At 44.6% G+C, this 7,990-nt stretch overlaps 1 protein-coding gene across 3 annotated transcripts in view; it reads left to right on the top strand.

The window, feature by feature from the left end:
* Nucleotides 1–237: 237 nt before the first annotated feature.
* Nucleotides 238–7,990, top strand: part of LOC127001475 (carbohydrate sulfotransferase 1-like) — a 57,408-nt gene continuing 49,655 nt past the window's right edge. For all 3 annotated transcript variants that reach the window (XM_050866026.1, XM_050866022.1, XM_050866024.1), the window contains exons 1-2: nucleotides 238–436; nucleotides 1,108–1,328. The gene's annotated coding sequence lies outside the window, so the exon portion shown is untranslated. The remainder of the gene's footprint in view (nucleotides 437–1,107; nucleotides 1,329–7,990) is intronic.

The following is a 7,990-nucleotide window of genomic DNA, read 5'->3' as shown; positions in this document are numbered from 1 at the left end:
AGAAGGAGGAGGAGGAGGAAGAAGAGGGGAGGATTATTAAGGGGTACTGATAAACCCGTCAGGCCCATAAGGAGAGAGAGAGAGAGAGAGAGAGAGAGAGAGAGAGAGAGAGAGAGAGAGAGAGAGGATGCTGGGATGTTGCGCGGGTGGAGGAGGGAGCGAGATTGCAGGCAGCGGGAAGAGGAGGAGGAGGAGGAGGAGGAGAGGAGAGAGGAGTTCCGAGTTGGCAGTCAGTCAGTCGCTTGGTGGTGGTGGTCGCTGAAGGTCGTGGCGGCGGCGGTGGTGGAGGCGGCGGCGGCACTGTGACTCTGACCCGCCTCTCTCTCTCTGGCACTCTCTCTCTCTCTCTCTCTCTCTCTCTCTCTCTCTCTCTCTCTCTCTCTCTCTCTCTCTCTCTCTCTCTAACGCCGCCGCACGCTCGCTCACTAACAGAGAAGTAAATCACACACATTTACGTTAATCTCTCTCTCTCTCTCTCTCTCTCTCTCTCTCTCTCTCTCTCTCTCTCTCTCTCTCTCTCTCTCTCTCTCTCTCTCTCTCTCTCTCTCTCTCTCTCTCTCTCTCTCTCTCTCTCTCTCTCTCTCTCTCTTGTAGTTTGTTTATGTCCTTTAATTCATCTACTTTTCATCATCAACATCCTCCTCTTCCTCCTCCTCCTCCTCATCCTCATCCTCCTCTTCATCTTCGTCCAGCACCTCCTCCTCTTCCTCCTCTTCCTCTTTCCACCACATTAACTTGACGGGGTAACTCATGCACGTATTACTTCGCTCTTAACACCCATTGACACACACACACACACACACACACACACACACACACACACACACACACACACACACACACACACTAATACTCACTGACGCTGTTCTTTCGCTTTTTTTTCACTCCCTTCTCTTTGTCCCTCTCTCTCCCTTCCTTCTTCCCTCGCTTCTCATGTTACACACACACACACACACACACACACACACACACACACACACACATCATCTCCCTTACATTCCTCCTCCTCGTCCTCTGCTACTGCTACTACTACTACTACTACTACTACTACTACTACTACTACTACTTCTTCTACTAGTACTTCTACAGCACTTCTCATTTCGCCAGGACGAACTCAAATACTAACAGTTAACACGCCCGATATAATACTGAAAACACACATACACACACACACACACACACACATACGCACGCACGCAAGGCACCGAGGCGTGAGTGTGTGGGTGTGTGTGCGTGTGTGTGTTTGTGTCCCACGCGGTCCGGCCTGCCTGCTGCTAACATGTGAGACCCGAGCCGCGCCTGCCACGCCCTTCTATACACCTGTGCCGGTAAGGAAAATGTAGTGTGTCTTTTTCTCTCTGTCTGTCTGTCTGTCTGGATGAATGGATGGATGGATGGATGGATGGATGTCGGTTGGTTGCTCTCTCTCTCTCTCTCTCTCTCTCTCTCTCTCTCTCTCTCTCTCTCTCTCTCTCTCTCTCTCTCTCTCTCTCTCTCTCTCTCTCTCTCTCTCTCGTGCACGTGTTTATTGGAAGGAGTTTTGTGTGTACTTTCTCTCTCTCTCTCTCTCTCTCTCTCTCTCTCTCTCTCTCTCTCTCTCTCTCTCTCTCTCTCTCTCTCTCTCTCTCTCTCTCTCTCTCTTGGTCTCTTTCTCTTTATTCTCTTCTTTATCTCGCTTTTATCTTCGTTTTTTCATTCCTTTCATCTCCCTTTCTTTCTTTTCTCTGTTTCTGTGTTTTCTTTTATTTCTTGGTCTATTTTCTTCTTTGTTTTCATTCGTGATTCATTATTTTCACGGTTGTCTTCGTTACTTTCCTTCATCTTCCTTTTTGTCTTCTTTCTCTATTTTCATCTTTTATCTACCTTATTTTCTTCCCTTCTTCTCATTAATTAACTACCCTTTCATCCCCTTTTTTCTTACTTTTCTCATCTTTATCTCCTCCTCCTCCTCCTCTTCTTCCTCTCCTTCTTATCATTTCTACCCTTTCATCCCCTTTTTTTTCTTTTCTCTCCTACCCTCTTTTCTTCCTCCTCCTCTCCTACTTATCATCTCTACCATTTCATCCTCTTTTTTTTTCTTCTCTCGTCCTAACCTCTTTTCTTCCTCCTCCTCCTCCTCCTCCTCCTCCCATTCTTATCATCCTATCGTTCTGCTTCTCATAATTCCTCTCTCTTCATCTTCCTGTTTTTCCTCGCTTCTCTCGACTCGTGTCTTTCCTTTCTTCTAATTCGTCTTCCGCCTCATACTAGTTATCAAAGTGTAGGTTGATACTGGCCCAAAAACTGATGGCCCCAAAACGTAACATAAATAACCGAAATATTACTATCCTTAAAAACAACTAGAGAAACGCAACGAGCAAACATTACCAGTGAGGACCCAAGTACAGCCACATTAGCCACCCAAGCAGTGCCTTAATCCACGCCTGTGCTTCTCCCCTCCCACGCCTGCTCGCAAGGGTGTCAAATGATATTTTCCGAGTGCCACCGCCAAGCCCACGCAACGGTCCCAATAGGCGCCTGGAGAGCCATCAGGAAGAAAGGAGCAAAGCAATACGAACCATTCCGTCGTCCCTTAATACCTATAAGACGCCTGCGGCATCTCTTATAACCCTGAGACGCTCTACACTTGGCTGCACGTGTCAAAAGTTCAGTTCATGGCTAATACAGACTATCAAGCACCCTTATACACCCTTAAACAGTTACTCAGCCATCCCGCCGTCCCTGAATACCTACAAGACGACTGAGGCATCTCTTACAACACTGAGACGCCCTAAACTTGGCTGAGCGTGTCAAAAGTTCAGTTCATGCTCAGTCCTGGGTGTCATGTGCCCTTAAATACACCCTCCAACAGTCAGTTACCCATAATCAACGTCAGCACATTCTATTTTCCGGTTTCTCACGCATAACTATTGGAGGAGGAGGAGGAGGAGGAGAAGGACTAAAAGGGAAGATGAGGGAAAAGGGGACACACACCACAAGTAGATTGCACACACAACCCCTCCCTCCCCCACCCCACAAACACGTACACATACAATCCCCCACACACACACACACGTACACATACAATCGCCCCCCCCCCCTCCCCACACACACACACACACGCACACAGCCTCAGAGCATTATATACCGCGACGATATTAAAAACTTCTAAAAATACTTGACGTAGAAGAAAAGTTTGGCGTCCGATGAGGGAGAGAAGCCGCCGTAATTTGGAGGGCAAGGCAGGAAGGAGGAAGCAGTACGAAGAAATATAAAAGTTTCATTATTTACAAACTTGAAATGCCCGAGAGCAGTATTAAGGGACGGAGACTTTTAATCCTTTACGAAGCCACAACAGCAGCCGCCGCCTCCGTAGTAGTAGTAAAAGGGAATATTACATTGAGGTCGGGTTTTATTAGTAGGTAGGTACGGTACGGTCATACATACATACATACATACATAAGACACACACCCACTCACACATATATATACCAAGACACCTCCATACATACATATACATACATACAGTGGTGACGGTGATGGGAATGAGAGGGGTAGCCTAATGGTGGTGGGGGTGATGGTGATGGTGGTGATTGTGGTGGCGAGGATGGTGGTGGTTGTGGTGATGGTGGGGAAGGTGGGGTAGTGGTGATGATAGTGGGAGGTGAGGTAGTGGGTGATGATGGTGTGGGGGGTAGAGGTGGTGGTGATAGAGGTGATGGTGATGGTGGGGGTGGCAGTGGAGGTCGTGGTGATGGGGGTGATGGTGGGGGTTGGAGGGGTTGGGGGTGGGGGGCAACTCCTTGATGACTTGGCGGCCGCGGGAATGGCTCAGGAAATGGTTGGTTAATGGAGACCCGATTTTCTTTTCTTCTTCCTGGGCCAGTTAAAGGAGGCACCACGTTGTTTTGTTTTAAAGAGATAGTAAAAAATAAGTAAATGAGGTTTTGTTTGTCGGACTCGTTTAAACATGTTCCTTTTTCGTTTTTCGTTTTTTCTTACTGTAGTTGCAAGTCTGAGTTACCGTCGTTAATGTAGCTGTAGGATTTTTATTTTTTATTTTTTTTATTACTGTATTTACGAGACTTACGTTTGCTTTCTCAGTAATAAGACTTGCTATCAAACAAAACGTGCTCATTCATTGTTGATTTTTTTTTTACTATAAATGCCTGCCTGTTATGTGTGTGAAGATACCCTAAACCTTACCTAGCTAACCCCAACAGTTATTACATTTGTGAACTCAGTAAATTCTTGGTATATGCTTCAGTAATGAGACAAGAGACCGCATTCTTAAACATACCGGCGCCCAAGTACACACATTTAATAAGAATTCCGTAGGAGCTATGATCATTTTCAAGAGTAGTTATATGACCCTGGTGGTAGTATGACCCTTCTTCTGTACCATGAACCTAAAAATAAACACTCATGAGAACTCGACTGACCTCCTTTTTGACCCTTGAAAATAGTTGGTGTGAGAGGCGGAAGAAGCGTCTAAGAATACCGTCTCAATTATCTAACAACGTGAGCTCTTAGTATTTTCCTCGAAGTTGCTGCCAGCCTTGGTGCGGGGCTGGGTGGGAGCTAAACTTAGACCACTCAGGGTTGCAGGAAGCTGAGGGTTTTCCAGGTTCTTCGTGAGTCCTTAATTGGGCCTGGCAGCGTGAATTCATTTCCGTGTCTGGCTCCTTCATGTGTGCGGCAAGCCAGGCGGATGAGGCGAGGTGCACTTTTGGTTCCATTTCTTTGACTCCTTGCTGTGTGGTTATTGGTCCTTCTATGTCGTATTGGGATCACCTCTTTCCAGCAGCTCAGGGATTGAACACTTCAGCTTACACTTCACCTCCCTCTGTGATTAACGGTCCCCTCTTCTGTGTGGTATCGGGATCTTTTTTTTTCCAGCACCTCAGGGATTAAACACTTCAGCTCACACTTCATCTCCTTCTGTGGTTATTGGTCCTCTCTTCAATGTCGTATCCACTTCATCTCCTTCTGTGGTTATTGGTCCTCTCTTCAATGTCGTATCGGGGTCATTTCTTTCCATCACCTCAGTCACACGCCGGAGAGCTGAGAGTCGTCTACTGGATCTCACCATCAAATGAATGTCTCTCAGCACCTCAACAACTTCCTTCTTTTTATGCTCCACGTCCTCCATGTCCTCTTCACACCTTGGCTGACCTTCCTCTCTGATCGGCACAACTCCTTTCCAAATCTGGTGAACCATTTCGCGAATCAATTTAGTTTCTTTCAAACTTGGGTGAACTTCCTCCCACATCCTTTGAACCGGAGCCATAGAAGAGGAAAGTTTGGCCCACTTCATCACAGGCGCCATGTTGCTACCAAAAGAACCAGGAGACACTGAGGATGATCCAATAGTGTTTTTTCCCCTCTAGGTACTTCTTCGAAATCCTGACGATACCTAGAGAACAGAAAACACTATTGTATCAGTATCACTTCGAATTTTACGCCGCTCTTTTGGTATCAACGTGGCGGCTGTCATGAAATAGACCAAACACTCTCATGCTATAGCTATGATTTGAACCTCGTCATCAACAGCCTCCCCGCTACGAGTGAACAAAACTGCTTCCAAAATTTCAATTGCTCTGCTTTGAACCACTTCGTCAACAGCCTCTTCGCTACGAGTGAACAAAACTGCTTCCAAAATTTCTATTGCTCTGCTTTGAACCACTTCGTCAACAGCCTCTTCGCTACGAGTGAACAAAACTGCTTCCAAAATTTCTGTTGCTCTGCTATGAACTACTTCGTCAACAGTCTCTTCGCTACAAGTGAACAAAACTACTTCCAAAATTTCTATTGCTCTGCTTTGAACCACTTCGTCAACAGCCTCTTCGCTACGAGTGGACAAAACTGCTCCCAAAATTTAATGACCAGAACGTGTTGCCAAACCAGCGACACGTCCTTCCTAAGTGACCTCAACATCTTAGCAAAGCGGATGATAATAAAACTACCCTCTATATGTAAACAAGAAGTGTGTGTGTGTGTGTGTGTGTGTGTGTGTGTGTGTGTGTGTGTGTGTGTGTGTGCGGTAAGGGGGATGATTAATGCACAACACCTGATCACTTAGGAGGACAAATGGTGCATAGAAGCCATCAGTTTCCGGCGGCGTAATCAGATCGGGTGGCGAGGAAGGAGCGAAGGGAGAAGGGAAGGGAGGAAACTTTCGGCGTGTTGCGGAGAATGGGAAAAAGTCTTGTGGTGAGCTGTGGTGGTGGGGCCAAGGTGCTGATGGTGGTGATGGTGGTGGTAGTAGTAGTAGTAGTAGTAGTAGTAGTAGTAGTAGTAGTAGTAGTAGTAGTAGTAGTAGTAGTAGAAGTAGTAGTAGTAGTAGTAGGACGAGCAGTAGCATCCAAACTTAACCAAAAACATGCATAACAAAAATAACAATGAAAATAATAATAAGAATAAGAATAAAACAATAACAATCATAACAAACTTTCCCTAACAACAACATCAGGCCCTTATCTAAAGCGCGCAGTTCAAGAAGGGAAAAATTCAACCCACGTATTCAAATGATATTCTTAAGACCAGGAATAGAGAGAGATAAAATAAATAAAAGATAAGAAATAGCAATAAACAGTTACCGAAGACGTGAGGGCCGAGATAAGAGAGAGAAAAAAATAATAGAGAAAGAAAGGAAAAAGAAAGGAAGAAAGAAAGGAAGAAAGAAAGAAAGAAGATAGATTGATAGACAGAGAGAGAGAGAGAGAGAGAGAGAGAGAGAGAGAGAAGTAGCCACAACTCCGCGTATTAAGATCAAATCATGCCTCGCTATTCTTTCATCTCCCTTTCCGTCGCCTCGTCCTCTTAAATCACTCTTGGAAACTATTTTCTTATCAATATCCGTCACACTTTTCTACTCCCAACTCTTCTCCGCCACTCGATTGTCTCCTATTTATCTATTCCCTTTTCTATATTTAATCCACGTTTCTGTATTTACTTGTTTTCATCAACCGCTTTCTCATTCTTTTCATGCTTTTACGTTTTTCGCATAGAGTAACTTTCTTGTATGTTTTTCTTTTCCGCTCCTAATTCTTCTCTGTAATACGATTTTCTCGCTTATTTATTTATCTCTTTTTCATCTTTCATCTACGTTTCTATATTTACTTCTTTTCCTCACTCATTTCCATTTTTTTACTTCATATTTTTACTGTTCGCCTCGTGTAACTTTTTTATATCTTCTTTTCCTCTCCTAATCTTTCTCCCTGTTTCGATTTTCTCTCTTAATTATTTATCTCTTTTTTCTATCTTTCATCCACATTAATATATATGCTTCTTTTCCTTATCCAATATATCATTTTTCCATTTTTTGTTTTGTTTTTGGCTTAGATTAACTTTCTTATATCATACAGACAAGAAAAATGAACGCAGGTATACAGATATAAACGAACAAGGGAAAATAAGACAACAGGACAGACGGACAGACAGACAAAGTTAGACAGGTAGAGAGGATCCTGCAGTGAGCGCCGTGTTCGGAAGTTCTCTCCTTTTCACCAAGTCTGCGCCGCCGCGTCCGAAGTGTTTGTGTCTGTCACCTGCGAGCCCTTCAACACCTCGAGACCGTGAAGGGTGGCGGGCCGGACACACACACACACACACACACACACACACACACACACACACACACACACACACACACACACACACACACACACACACACACACACACACACACACACGTTGACACATACTTCACTTATTCATGCATTGAGAGTCGGTGGATGAGTGGATGTGTGGAGGATGAAGACGCCTAAGTTTCAAGGATTACTACCCAGGATTACTACCACCACCACTATTACTACTACTACTACTACTACTACTACTACTACTACTACTACTACTACTACTGCTACTACTACTACTACTACTACTACTATAAGATATCTGTCAAGAATAACCATTGTAATAATGGAAATAAATTCTATTCTATTCTATTCTACTACTACCCTCGATAACAGCTCCATCACCTCGAAACAGACACACAGACACACACACC

Source organism: Eriocheir sinensis, chromosome 21, assembly GCF_024679095.1.
Source record: "Eriocheir sinensis breed Jianghai 21 chromosome 21, ASM2467909v1, whole genome shotgun sequence".
Classification (NCBI taxonomy): domain Eukaryota; kingdom Metazoa; phylum Arthropoda; class Malacostraca; order Decapoda; family Varunidae; genus Eriocheir; species Eriocheir sinensis.
The sequence above is the reverse complement of the archived record's forward strand: the minus strand, read 5'-3'. Positions and strand labels throughout refer to the sequence as shown.